The 15,673-nt window shown below is 32.9% G+C and overlaps 1 pseudogene; it reads right to left on the bottom strand.

Annotated features, from left to right (window-relative positions):
- Positions 1 to 7,453: 7,453 nt before the first annotated feature.
- On the bottom strand, positions 7,454 to 8,119 carry LOC119048784 (protein SET-like; annotated as a pseudogene).
- Positions 8,120 to 15,673: the final 7,554 nt, after the last annotated feature.

Below are 15,673 nucleotides of genomic sequence, written 5' to 3'. Positions count from 1 at the left end.
CAAGAAATTTTAAAAAGAAATAAAAACATTTATATAGATAACGGAATTAGTACTACCCATGTATAATGTGCACCCTTTTTTTCCTAAAAAATATGGGCAAAAAAGTGTGCAATATGCACAGCAAAATATGGTAGCATGTTGTATTATCATAAAAATCTACATATGTCTCTTCCAAAACACAATGATTTCTTCATATTGGTGCCTCCAGTAACACAGAATGCACATTAATTAATGAAAGAACAAAAAATTAACCATGAATAAATGAGAACAAATGAAATGAACAGCTAGTTTTCAATGGATTGCCCTTCTTACCTTGTGGATATATATTATAAAAACAGTACTTTTTATTAACAGCTATACTGAGGTATAATTGTTATATGAAAAGAACTGGCAAGCATTATGCTAAGTGAAATAAGCCAGGTGGTGAAAGACAAATACCATATGATCTCACCTTTAACAGGAACCTAATCAACAAAACAAACAAACAAGCAAAATATAACCAAAGACACTGAAATAGAGAACAGGGGGACAGTGACCAGAGGGGAGGGAATTTCAGGGGAAAAGGGGAAGGATTCACAGGAACAAGTATAAAGGACACATGGACAATAACGAGGGGGTGTGGAAATGGGAGGGAGGTGGGGAGAGGGCTGGTGGGGTGGGCTGGGATGGGAGTAAAAGGCAAAAAACTGTTCTTGGACAATAATTAAAATAAAAAGGATATATTTAATGCATGCAATCTGATGGGTTTGAATATATCCATATACCTGTGAAACTATCACTGCAATCAAGCTAATAATTCCAACCTCATAAGGGGAAAAGCATAAGGAAAATAAAATTAAAATTAAAGTTGCTGCTACAGCTGAATTAATATTTTTCCAGGTCTATAAAATCACATGAAATCAGATCATAAAAGAACTTGCCTTGATTTACCAGTTTTTCAAGTCCTGAAATCACCAGCCTTAGTGCTTCTGTAGGCTTCTAAGATAGCCTTTCATGAAATTGAGCCTTTAGAATCCTAAAGGTCTAAACTCTTTTTCCAAGATTGTTAGATATAGCTACTCTATGGCATTTTTAAATCTATAAGCTGCACCCCCCCAATTTGGGAGGAATAATGGTTGTTAATGCTGCTGTTGAGTTTTGTTTACATTTACTTTATGAAACGTTGTTATTTATGTTATTAAATATTTTACCACATTTTTGGCTTCAAATTTTTTTCCTCCTCTAAAACCTAGGTGCATCTTATGGTCCAAAAAATACAGTAAGTAGAAAATCAGTGTAAGTGAAATTGGTTTCCTATCCCAAAATCAAGAATATTCTCACAAAACATTATCTGCCTTTCTTTCTTTCTATCTATCTATCTATCTATCTATCTATCTATCTATCTATCTATCATCTATCTATCTATCATCTATCATCTATCTATGTTTTGTTCTAGCAATAGAGCATTGCTTTAGTAAAATTTTCAGATCATGGGACAGCTCACAGTGACCCCATACAGCTGAGATACATGATTTGGTGCCCACTTAGATTTCTGGAATATATTTCTCCAAGGTCAATGAAACCAGCCACATTAGTTGTTCCACAAGAAGTCAGATTTAGTGTTGCAATATATATCTTTCTTTACTGAGCCTCTGACTTTCTAAGTGTTTCCAAAATTATGTTATATATGTTATTGTTTTTTAATAACCACATGAAATTGAAATCATACTGAGTTTTTATTACCTTTTATTTATTAACTTATATATGTATGTATTTATTTTTTTATCTTATTTATTTATTTTCAGAGAGAGAGAAATGGAAGGAGAAAGAAAGTGAGAGAAACATCAAGGTGTGGTTGGCTCTCACATATTCCCCATTGGGGCCCTGGCCCACAACTAAGGCATGTGCCCTCACTAGGAATCAAATTGGTGACCCTTTGGTACTCAGGCTAGCACTCAATCCATTGAGCCACACCAACCAGGGCTGTATTTATCTATTTTCTAAACTTATTCTAGAAAGGAAAGTTATGAATTCTTCTATGGGTTTTATATTTTAGCTTGAACTTAGGTACACTTATGTTTAACTTCCTAATTTTCAAAAATATAGGTTAATATGCATTTGTTAATAACTTCCAATTTAATTGTATTCTATCAAATAAATGTATTCTGTGTAGTACTAATTTTTGAATAAAATTTCGATATAAAAATTGCATGAAATAATTTCATAGAAAATTACAATTCTAGGAATATCATAAGAAAATAACAGAAGTTACACAATGATTGAGTAGCAAGGACTTTCTACACATTCTTATTTATGAACACAAACATTTTCAGGAAATATATTATTACATGAGTTATGATAAAAAGCACAAAGTAGATCACTCTGCACTTGTTAAAAATGGTGGTTCAAAGAAATTTAATGGTATGGAAACATGTTTTTAGATTAAATAAAAATAAGAGATTATAAAACAGTAACTATAATATATTCTAGTTGTATATACACATATATCTGAAGGTAAAGCTTTGAAATATTATTGTTGTATGATAAGATGGAAATAATTTTTATTTATTTTTAAGCTTCTATATCTATTAACTTTTAGAATAGTTTTAAAGATGTATATTAATACAATCTATACACAGAGTGGAGAGCTTAAAATCATGTTTGATTTGGTTTACATTGCATATTCAGGACAAAGTCAAGGCAAACTGGAGCTGGTATTCACCCTAAGTAGGGACAGTTGAAAGTTTTGATTCAAAATACATCACCGTTTCTCATATGCTTAAAACATAAAAAATATAGTTATACATAAAATTTCTACTGCTACTGAAAATTCTTTCAAATGGTCATGCACACCAAGCCTAGACTACCCAAACTGACTCGGCGCTTTGAAGGTCTAATCACAGTTTCATGCTGGAGTCTAAGAAACCCTGATTTTCTCTTGCACCATAAAGATACCTGTGTAAGCAAACACGGAAAGCAAAATATTTAGACACAATTATAATCTCCTTTTATCAAACATCTACTTAAAGTTAATTTTATGACTACAAATGTCATCAAGTATTTATATGTATTTAGAAAGGCCCTGAAAAGGTATGTATTATTTAATATTATTTTGGTAAAACAGTCAATGTAATAAGCAAAGAAATGAAGTAAGATATAAATATTAGGAAGAAATAAATATCATTATTGCAGATGTAATTGCCTAACTGGAAAGCATATAAAAGTAAACTGAAAAACTTTTGGAACTTATAACATTGGTCAGTAGATGGCTAGCTGCATGTATGATTAAAAGAATTGTTAAAATAACAAGTAAGAAACCAAACATAACAAACATAACTTTAAAACCAGTTATTCCCAGGATTTTAAATAAGTGTGTGAGCTATCTGCTATTTTAAAATAAATTTATTTTCACTAAAATAATAAAATTTTACTCCACTGTTGACAACTAAAATCTTTGGAAAAAATTAAGGGAGCAGTATTACAAAGATAGATCTAAAAGGACATTAATATAAATACACAAATATTAACAGTGGGTATATTCTGGATAATGACATTTGTGGTGATTTTCACCTCAATAAAAATATTAGTTCACCCAGAGAATTTCTCTAGTATGGCAATAATTAGTTAGCAAATAGTACCTAAAGAATCAACAGAGTGACCTCTGGGGCAAATAGCTAGCTGTCTACCAACACACACACACACAATATACACATTGAGGACACAGCTAGACTGCAGTTCTGAGCCTCCCTGGCAATTGGATAGGGACACATGATTGTTTTAATACATGATTTATCAGGAGAAGTGATGTGCATGACTTCCAAGATTAGCCCATATAAACCCTCACGAGCAATCCTCCACATCGTTCACCCTCATTCTGGCTGATGGTCATGCCTCTGGTGACCTTGGCATCTACATTGTAAGATAGCTGAATAGCCATCAGTCTTCCCTGGATGTGTGCATAGAGAAAGGTCAGCTATCAGCCTGAATCACAGCCTAACTCTACTAGATGAGAAAGAAGAAACTTTTTTTAAAGGGTCTGATATGTTGGTGTCTGTTAGGTTAGCCTACTCAGCACTTACACAAATCCCCACTTCTCCCATCATCAACCTTTCCCTCTAGACATCATCTTTCCAAATTAGGATTCCTTGTAGTGCTCCTCTAGGCTTTTATTTTATTTTCGCAAGATTTCCTGCCTTTGATACCTGGATACATATTTCTAAAAAGTCTCACCTATCATGTAAATAACAGATTTTGTTCCAAGTTTATACAGTAATGTTCACACTTTCTCTCAGCTTCAAAGCTAAAGACTTTGATTTGGAATTATTTCTCTGGTTTTTTTCTATTAGTATGTTTAAGTTTTTCAGTAACAAATGTGAATTACTTAGTAGTTTTTGATGAAAAGGAGGGGAAGGCTTATTAAAGTAGGTATTTATCCAACTGTTCACTCACAACTTTTAATTCATTTAAACTCAAGTTCAGATAGAGACAAACATTTCTGTCATTCCCAATCTCATTTTACTGTCTCAAAAAATAATCATGTGCACAGGACTGTCACAGTAACAAACATTGAAAAAACAACATGCATTCAGAGGATCCTCCCCCTTTCTGATTTCCATGTTCAGTGCTCTAACATCTTGCAGGTTGAGAACTAAAAAATCTCTTCTCTAGCTCAGAACCTTCTACATACATAACTACCAAAGCAACCTTCCAGCCGAACTTCCAACTCTGACTTTCAAAAATCCCTGGATCATTCATGGTTTGCCAACTCTACTGTCACCTGCTCTGTGAACATCCCATGAATCCTCAAATAGAATACTCATTACCTCCATTTATACAATCTTATTTAACAATTCTATATGCTGCTTTCCAGAACAAATTTTATCATAGATATCTCGATCTCATCTGTGCTCCTTAAACTTCAAGCTCCTTGAGATCAGAGACCGTGTCTCATTTTTATGTATATTTTATATACCTTTTAGCACAATAGAACACATATAAATAATTTCACTAAATTAAATGGAACAAATATTCAATTTTAGTCAATGTTTCTGCTTCTACCCTGCCACTGAAATCCTACTTTCCTCACAATTCCAGGTAATAGGATCAGTTCCTTCCAAGAATGAGTTATGAATACTGATGGCAAGATTACTACTGGAGTTTTAGAAGAAATAAATGGGGAGAAAGTTGTTTCTGAAATCACTAGTAGGAATACATTTAGAAAAAAAGAAACTTGACCATCAGTTTTGGTGACACGAAATTTGGAGTTTTTAGATTTAGCTACACATTGATTAGTAGGATTAATAGGGGGCCTAACTAGTTTTTCAAACCTTATATCATTGGAAAATATATTCCAAGCTTCAACCACCTGACTAGAACTGTACTTTTAGAATAAAATACATTCTTAGTAACAAACTTATAATAATAAAAAACAACTGACTCTTCCAACAGCACAACCCACTATCAATCTTAGAAGTGTATTCTTTTCAGTTCTCAGTTTAGTTGATACACTGAGCTATCTACAATGACAGATCTTCTTCAAACTTTATGATCCATCTGAGTAGAAGGTTTTGTAGTGTTGTCAGGTATAAGAGTTATGGATACCCAGCAAATATTTGTCATATCATAGAAAGCTTCAACTTAGGGAGGAGGTATATAACTTTCCTTGTTCTATGTAATCTGAGTTGCAATGTTTTATATTTCAAGAGCAACTATACCTGAAAAGGCTGTGCAACAGGAAAATCCAGAAATGGTATTTCAAAATCTGGACTTTGTTAGTCTATAGTTTCTACCACAGGCTTAAAAAGGAGAGAAAACATTCTCAATACATTTTTAATATTTATCACTAACTTTTACACCAACAGAAGAATTTCTCGATTGCACAAATCCAGAATGATTTTGTTTTAAAAAATTGCAATTAATTGTGTTACATACAATATATATAATGAAATATTATTCATCCATAAAAGGAATGAAGCTTTGCTATATAACACAACATGGATGAAACTTGAAAACTTTTTGCTGAATGAAACAGACCAGACAATAATAGGAAAAATACTGTGTGATTCCACTTACATGAAATGTCTATTAGAGGTAACTTGAGGGAAACAGAAAATAAGTTAGAGGTGACCAGAAGCTGTGAATCGGAAAGAAAAGGGGGTTACCATAGTTACCATTTAATGATTACAGTTTCTGTTTGAGTAGATGAGGACTTAATAGATAGTGATGATGATCGTATAATATAGTGGATGTCATTAATACCACTAAGCTGTACACTTAAAAATGATTAAAGTGGAAAAATTTAGGTTATATATTTTATCACAAAAAATTGCAATTCATGGGCAGGGATATGACCAAAAGAAACTATAGCATTGAATTTTATGCCAGTGACAATCCCGATATTTTTAACTTAGATTAATTTTTATTCCTGTTCAAGAATTGAGACTACATCAAGTGGCCATATCATAAACATATACTAGTTACTCTGAAAAAAAAAAGCTGCACAACTTGTGGAAATAAATAACTATCTTTGGAATCTGTACTATAACCTGAAAAGTCCTGTCTAACTATCTATCTATACATTTCTTTCAAACTGAAATTAAGCCAACCAAGACACTAATCATTTCTTAAGAAAAGGTATTTACAGGTATTAATAATGTAAGGATAAAAAAACACTAAAAAAATTCTGGTGTTTGGAGAATAGAAGTTGAGAGACATATGTATACATGTGCTGATGCATACATATTTCAAAATGTGGAATCAATAGATATCATGTTAAATAGGTCGATAAAATAAAATAACTTCCCTTTACTTAGTAGAAAGGACCGCAAAGGTGTCTGTCACCCACAAGGCCTCCAGATGTTATTATTGCTGCATAAACAACTCTTTTGAACAGTGTTCCAAGTCTTGGCATGAAACCTTTCCCTGAACATCTGGCAGCTAATCTGACTACTTTTCCACCCTTCACTAGATATTTGTAAGGCCTTTTGACACCAGTCCTATAAAAAGTTAGGATGAGAGGGTTGAGAGAGCCTCTTTCCTGGAGCACAATGCCCTTTGCAATTTCCCATTGCAGTTTCTACTGCATGTGTGCCTCTCCAAGGAAAAATCAGAGTGTCAGAAAACAGCAGGGGAGAAGGTTTTTCTGCCCCCACCTGACCCCCCAGAGCATGGTGGTAATGGCTCCATGAAGTTTTTGTTGAGTCAGGAGAATATAAAAAATGAATTTCGAATAGAGGGGGACAGAGATTTCTTGTCCAGTGTATTCTTCTGCTCATTTTCTCCACAAAATAAGGTGAGAGAGAACTTTGGTGGAAAGGTAAGAAAACAAACTTCAAAAATTAGGCAACTGAAAAAGAGAGGGGAAAAAACCTGCAAATTGCTTCCAGGGATGAAAGAAAAAAAATTTTAAAGGTTCAAATTCATCAGTGCTCCTTTAATTATCTTCTCCTTCCTCCTCCTAATCATCATCTTCACTTTATTTACCTTTATCTTTATCCCCTTCTTCATCAATATCTTCCAACACTGTTTATCATCATCATCATCTCCTTCCCTTTTTCATTACGCAAGTCAGGAACCAAATAGTACCGTAATGGATTTGGCCAAATACCATCTTTGATGACTTCTCCTAACTCATCTGCACCTGCATCAGAATGGTCAGTAAATAAGGTGAAGAAGCTCTCTGGCTCCTCTCCATGCTGCCCCTTTCTGCTGGCTTTATTCAGCACTGGACTTGAAGGTTCTTCAAATCCTTTCCAGATTTCCATTTGATTTCATTGGAGGTTGGAGATGGATCACCACTGTCATTCAGACAAAATTCTTTGGGCAAAACTTCATGTTCAAAGTAAGGATTTTCATCAAAAGAAAAATCTATTCTGTAACCTTATTAATATCTTCAAAATCTGTCACTTCAACTCTTTTCAAATAATGCAGTGCCTCTTCATCCTCTTCTCCAATTAGTGCAGTCACTTGTGGATGGTTGACAAATGTTGTAACCCCAAAATGTGGGATCTGGGAGATCAATTCTTACCTTTTCTGAAAAAATGGTTGGCATAGTTTGTTATATTCCTATTCTGTTTTCAAAATCTCCTCACTGGCTTGCTTATTCATTAAGTCTGTCTACTTTATTTTGTACTTCATCATGTGTTCAATTATGTAGCTGGGTATTTTCACTGCAAAGAACAAAAGAACTTATACTTTCTATACCTAGAGAAGCAGTAAAAAAGACTTTTATAAATATGTCTTCTGAAAAATGTTAAGAAACCACTGGCAAAGTTGGCCCGATGAAATGACATTAAATGATTTGCCATGTTTTCCTTGTCTAATTCCAACAGTTTTTTAAAGCTATCTTTTCTTATTTTAAGCTTCTTTTTCTAGTCCATGCTTCCTGAGGAAAACTCAGCAAAAAGCAGAAAGAGTTTATTCCTTAGCTGAAATTGAATTCAAAGAAATAAAATATGCCACTTCTTGGGTATTTTCTGTATTAAAATCACCCAAGCACACCCAACTCTCCTTTTCAGAGGCATTTCTAAGTTCAGTGCACTGATATGAATCAATGATGCCAAAATTGCATTCATTCATCCAAATCCAAATAGGTAGTGTAGTGGAGAAAAAACTTACTGATACTTTCACTCTCCGTTGTAGAGCACTATTTCAAACTTTTTCATTCTCCTCCAATGTCCCAAATACTTCCTCTTCCCCCTTCACAGTATTATGCCCTTGAATAAATATTGCCTGGGCCTAGTGACTTGCTTCCAACAACAGGATACAGGAAAAGTAATAGGATATTAGTTCAGAGATTAGGTTACAAAAAGACTGTTTAAGTTCCATTTTGCCACTCTGTCCCTTGCTGTCCATTGAATCATTCACTTGGGAGGAGGTAAGCTGCTGTGCTTTGAGTAATGTCATGGAGAAGCTCAAGTGGCAAGAAACCAATGTCTACAGCCAACATCCAGCAAGGACCTGAGATCCGCCAATAGCCATTAGAATCAGAATGAAAGAAAATTCTGCCTTAGTGAAGCCACCATAACTGCAGCCTTAGCTGATACCTTGATTGCAGTCCTGTTAGACATTCTATACCACAGGATGAATGACTCAGAGAGCTATAAAATAATAGATGTTGTTTTATGCCTCTAAAATATAAGGTAATTCGTTATGTACCAACAGATAGCTAGCACAGCAAGTAATGTCTCCACAACATGCTTTTTAAAAAATTGATGCAGATAACACTATCTCATCTTCCGATAAATCAACCTCCTACTTCTGTTCTACATATTGTGTTCCCTCCTATTACAGTGGAAGGAACATTTCTAATCCTATCTGAGTTAAACTGTAATCTCTGCTGCCTTGAGCCTTGTTTAGATGCATCTGCTTAGTGGCTGGAGACTCTACAGGGGGAAGACATGAGGCTGATTTACAGAGGGTGAGACTCAGAAGGACCGAGGGCTGCACCTCCAGTTAAGGCAGTGTTTAGCAAGTGGTAAGACAGATGTGAACAAAGTACTATGAGAATACAAGGAAAAGAGCCATTAGCTCTACCTTTAGGGACTCCGTAATGTTTAAGAAGATGCCATTTGAATTGGTCATTGTAATTGCTACTATTTCACTGTCTACTTTGGACTTTAGTAGATTTGGGTTGTGCCTTTCTTGCCTGTCTTCTATTCCCATATTTACATCTATGGCTACATGTTCACTTTGAGAATTTCCCAAGGAAAATGGTGTCAGGACTCCCAGTTATGTTTTTAGAAACCTCAGATTTTAGGAATTAGTTTTAAAGATACTACTAATGTTGGACTCAAATAAATATGCAAATCGGTATATACAGTAAGAAACTATAGTAATAAGTAGCAACCTATCCAAATTATATACAACCCACTAATTCAAACACATGGAATTAATGTTTTAAAATAGTGCTTTTAAAAATTATTGGTAATAATTTCCTAGTTCCAAAAAATTAATAATTTTGAAATGGCAAAAACCTACCAAGTGTCAAATAGTATAAAACATTAAAGTGACATTTCTGAGAAGGTCAAATAGAAATAAATAAATTCATAAAAGTGACAGAGAGAAAAGAGAGGTTGCTTAAAGAAAGATTAGATAACATTTAGACTTTCTAGCAGCAATAATGGAAAGAAAAAAATCATTAGATAAATGTCATTCACATTCTGAGAAAATGTAACAATAAAGTTAGAACTATAAATTACACAATAACTTCTTTTTCCATAATTCAAACAAAGATAAAATAAATATCTTTTCAGATACACAAGGCTCATTATGTATTAACACACTTTATATCATATAATAATATAGTATATTCTATATAATACATAAATTAAATAGAAATATATGATATATGAACTATATATAAACCATATAACTATTACAGCTATTTATATACTATTATTACATATAATATACACAACTCTATTATATATAATTTTTCTTTCTCTTAAATTTTTAAATTGTTGTTCAATTAGTTGTCTCCATTTTTCCCCCATTATTTTCCCTGCCCTACCCACCCCACCTTCCACATTCAGTCCTCTCCCCCCATCCCAATGTCTTTGTTTACGGTCTTTGACTTATACATGTTCTTTGACTTAACCCTTGTCCTTATTCCTCCCATTATCCTCCTCCCCACCTCCCCTCTGGACACTGTCAATTTGTTCTTTATCTCCATGTTCTGGTTCTATCTTGCTCACTTGTTTGTTTTGTTGATTAAGTTCCACTCATAGGTGAGATCATGTGGTATTTGTCTTTCATTGCCTGGCTTATTTCACTTAGCATAATCCTCCCTGGATCCATCCATACTGCCTTGGAGGGTAGAAGTTCCTTCTTTCTTTCTGCTGGGTAGTATTCCATTGTATAAGTACCATAGTTTTTTGATCCACTAATTTACTGATGGGGACTTAGGCTGTTTCCAGCCCCTGGCTATTGTAAATAACACTGCTATGAACATTGGGGTGTATAGGGTCTTTTGAATTGGCATTTCCAGATTCTTAGGATTTAATCCCAGCAGTGGGATTACCAGGTGGAAAAGCAGTTCCATTTTTAGGTTTTTGAGAAAAACTCATACTGTTTTCCACAGTGGCTGAAGACTGGTGCAGCTATTATATACAATTTCAGTAAGACTTAAAAACAAGAAATGAATAAAGGTTACTTAAATTTGATAGTGATGAAAAATATTAAGTAACCACTTAGAACTAAAGTCCAAGACAGAAGAACATGATAGAGTGTGATGCACCAAGAAGCAGGATGGATTAACATGGGCTAAGACGTGGTGAAGAAAGTTGTATGTGCTTCTCTTTTTCAGGAGTAAAATATTGCCAATAATCATTTTTTATGTTTAATATGACAATTAAATACAGGATATTGATGTCAAAAATTTGATGGTTTCTAGAGTGAAAATGAATATAGGAATGAAAGAAATATAAAATAAAAAATTAATGTCAAAATAATAAAAGTGAGACAGAAGTCAAGTAATTTAATAAGAAAAATAGAAAAAAGAAATAAGCATAATAATTATAATAACAAAGTATGATGGTACAAGATAATATATTTTATGAGAATAAAGTTACACTTATCTATGAAAATGAGTTTTTATATCTTAGCAAAGGTATTCTAAACATGTTATCACCTATAAAACAAAAACTCAGAAAACTTGTTATGCATTGATACAGTAATATACCCTGGCCCAAAACTAGCAAAAACAAAGCTTTTAAGTATCTTAATATTTTAAAAAGAATAATTCAATGGGACGAGGAAAGCCATGAAAGGACATGAAAGAATCTTAATTGCATATTGCTAAGTTAAAGAAGCCAATCTGAAAAGGGTACTTACTATACAATTCAACTATATGACATTCTGGAAAAGGCAAAGCTATGAAGAGAAAGGTTGTGAGGGGTTAAGGTAGAGGGCAAAATGAATACGTGGAGCGCAGAGAACTTTTAGGGCAGCGAAACTATGCTGTCCATGATTTTAATGGTAGACATATATCATTACATATTTGTTGAAACCCATACCAAGAGTAAACAATACCAAGAGTAAATCCTAATGTAAATGATAGCCTTTAGGTGATGATGTGTTTCTATACACTCATCAGTTGGCGCAGATGTACCACTCGAGTGTAGAATATAGATGGTGGGGAGATGGTGTTGGGAGGGAGGACAGTGGACATTTGGGGACTCTCTGTACCTTCTGCTTTATTTTACTGCAAACCTAAAGCTACTCTAAAAACTAAAGGCTATTTAGAGAGAGAGAGAGAACTTATATATTACTATTATAATTTTAAATTATTTTAAGTGGATAGTTTGTAGTACACTCTGAATTTGAAAATTGATTTTAATGCTTTTCAGGATTTTAATAATACAAAGAGAATAGAGGACCTGAAAAATAATTGAAAACCCTGAGGAGAAGGAACAAAAAATAAGAACACAGCATTAATAAACTAACACAAGAAGTTATTGTATTCAATAAAATGAAAATAAGATTTAGATTACTATTATAACATAGTCATTTTTAATCTTATGAAAGCTGATTAACACAGGAGATAAAATATATGAAGGACTAACTATATTCCAAGCACTCTTTTGCTAATGATTTTATAAGCTATAATTCTTCAAACCATTGCAAAAAAATCCCATAAAGTGGGTACTGATATATTATTGATATTTTACAGATGAGGGAAGTGATAAAGTATGTTAATAGGTTTTCTAGTATAGAAAGATGTTTACATTTTTTTAATAAAAACCACTTGGTGAAAATACTGTGCTTTTTAATATGTTGCTAGGGTTTTTTGTTAATATTTTAACTAGGATGTTTCATTGATGATCCTAAGTCAGGCTGGTGTAAAACAGAGAATGAAATTTAACCTTACATATGTTTATTTGTTGTCTGTATGTTTGGACTCTTGTAAATTAAAAGTATAAAAACTTTTACTAATAGTGAGCATTATGTTATCTTCTTGTACACATTATAATTTCTGATATACTTATCTTTGTACTATATTATTTGGTACAAATAGATATTCATAATTGTTTTGTATGCATAGGAAGGTGATTATTACTATAAATACCATTCTTCATCTTGTTTAACATGTTTTTTATTAGTATGACATCATGTTTCTGATTCAGTTCTAATTTCTGCTTACTTTTTATATGCATCTGCCTGTTTTAATTTTGTCTATACTTTTATTTTTCAAACATTTTGAGATTTCTGGTTGTGAATATAAAACATAAAATTCTATGTGTTTCATGATTCTATCTAAAAATTTCTATTTTTAATATGAAGCGAGATAATCCTACTCACATTTATTGATATGAAGAATGTTTACTTTCTAAAAAAATTTATTTATTTTTAGAGGAAGGGAGGGAGAAAGAGAGGGAGAAAAATAACAATCTGTGGTTGCTTCTTGAGGGCTCCATATTGGAGACCTCAACCACAACTGACTAGGAATTGAACCAGTGACCCTTTGATTTGCAGGCTAGTGATCAATCCACTGAGCTACAACAGCCAGGACAGAATATGTTTACTCTTGCTTCTAGCATATTCTTTCATGTTTTTGTTTTTAACTTCGTAAACTTCCTTCACTCTCTGTTTTCTTAAAATTTATAAAGATTTTTATTTTATTTTTGTTATCATTATAATTATTTCTTTATACATTAGCTTTATTTCTCTTTTTATAGACTGAATCAGTTAAAATAAGTAATGATAAAAATTAGTTTCTCATTTTTTCTGTATTCCTATTTTACTACATAATTATTAGATAGTGTCTTGTTACAGTTTACCATTGTGTTGTTAAACATGTTATACTCCTTATTTGTTCCTTTATTTGATTTTCTTTGAATATCAACCATTATCTAATCAATGATTTTATAACTTATCTTCTTTAGCTCTTCTCAGCCAAATTTTGTTTCAATATATAACTTTTATATACTCATGGTCTATGAGATTTATATCTAATTATTTTCCTCTAATTCTCATAACCTTACATTTCAAATGGACAGTTATACAACTTATATTCCATGCTTACAATCAGCCCTTGATCCAATATATCTCTTCCTTTTACCTCTTATAAAGCTAAATTCCATTCTCTCTTCTGATGATTTCCTGAAGTTGGGTTCTTGAGAATAATATTTCAGGAGTTCCTGCAAATTCAAAACTGTTTCCATTTTGTAAAGTTGAAAGACTTTTTGGCTAAATAGAAAATACAGGGGGGGCTTCCAGACAAGATGGAGGTGTAAGTAGACCAAAAGGAAGAAATAAAGATTCATCCAGAACAGAATGAAGAAACAAGAATTCAAAAAAACAAGGAGAGGCTTAGGGGCCTCTGGCACAACTTTAAACATTCCACTGCCCAAATCATAGAGGTGCTAGAAGGAGAAAACAAAGAGCAAGAAATTGAAAAGTTCTCTAAAAAAAATAATGAAAGAAAACTTCCTCTATCTGGCAAAGGAAATAGACAAACAAGTCCAGTAAGTACAGAGAATCTGAAAAAAGTTGGACCCAAGGAAAACACACCAAGACATATAATAATAAAATTACCCAAGGTTACAATTAAAGATAAAGAGAGAATCTTAAAAGAAGCAAGATAAAAGAAGATAGTTACCTACAAAGGAGTTCCCATCAGACTGTCAGCTGATTTCTCAAAAGAGACCTTACAGACAAGAAGGGGCTGGAAACAAGTATTCAAAATCATGAAAAGCAAGTACCTATATCCAAGATTATTCTATCCAGCAAAGCTATCATTTAGAATGGAAGTGCAGATAAAGTGCTTCCTAGATAAAGTCTAGTTAAAGGAGTTCATCATTCACCAAGCCCTTATTATATGAAATGTTAAAGGGACTTATCCAAGAAAAGGAAGATAAAAAATACGAACAGTAAAATGGTAATAAATTCATAACTATCAACAACTAACCTTAAAAAAATCTAAAACAAGAGAAAAAAACTAAGCAAACACTAAAAACAGAATCACAGAAATGGAGATCACATGGAGGATTACCAGTGGGGTGGGGGAGAAAGGAAAATAGAGGAAAAGATGGAGGAAAAAAGAAGCATAATTAGTAGGGACAAAATAGACAGGGGTAGTTTAAAAATAGTTTAGGCAATGGAGAAGCCAAAGAACTTATATGTATGACCCATGGGCATGAATTAAGCAGGAAATGCTGGATGGAAGGGGGTACAGGGCAAAGGAGGATAAAGAGGAGAAAAAATGAAATAACCGTAGTAACATAATCAATAAAATGTACTAAAAGCCCAACTATGTGAAGAGAAAGAATAAAAGAAAGGCAACAACAGAAACAAAAACAATGTGTAGCTCTCACTTTCTTTAGTATCATTTGGGCTTTCCTCATTGATATTGAATGATTTTCTGCAATGAATTGTGTATTAAAGAATTCTGAGGCAACTCTCGGTATTTTCCTTTTTAAATTACTGATTATTCTTGCCTGTATACCTGTAAACTTCTTTATTATATTTAAATTCTACTTACTATATTAGGATACATCTTGGTGCTGATGATTAATAGAACCTTTCTATGTATTGATGATTCTGTGGTAATTATCCCTAGAAACTGTGTCCTTTAAAATTAAATTTCAAGTCTTCTTTTATTCCAAGAATGTTTCCTTTTTAATATTAAATATTATTTTTAAATATATATTATTTTCCATTATTTTTCCTCTTTAGATTCTCTACGTGTGTTAGA

The sequence above is a fragment of the Artibeus jamaicensis genome, unplaced genomic scaffold (genome assembly GCF_021234435.1).
Source record: "Artibeus jamaicensis isolate MK-2021 breed Jamaican fruit bat unplaced genomic scaffold, CSHL_Jam_final contig_387, whole genome shotgun sequence".
In the NCBI taxonomy this organism is placed as follows: domain Eukaryota; kingdom Metazoa; phylum Chordata; class Mammalia; order Chiroptera; family Phyllostomidae; genus Artibeus; species Artibeus jamaicensis.
The sequence above is the reverse complement of the archived record's forward strand: the minus strand, read 5'-3'. Positions and strand labels throughout refer to the sequence as shown.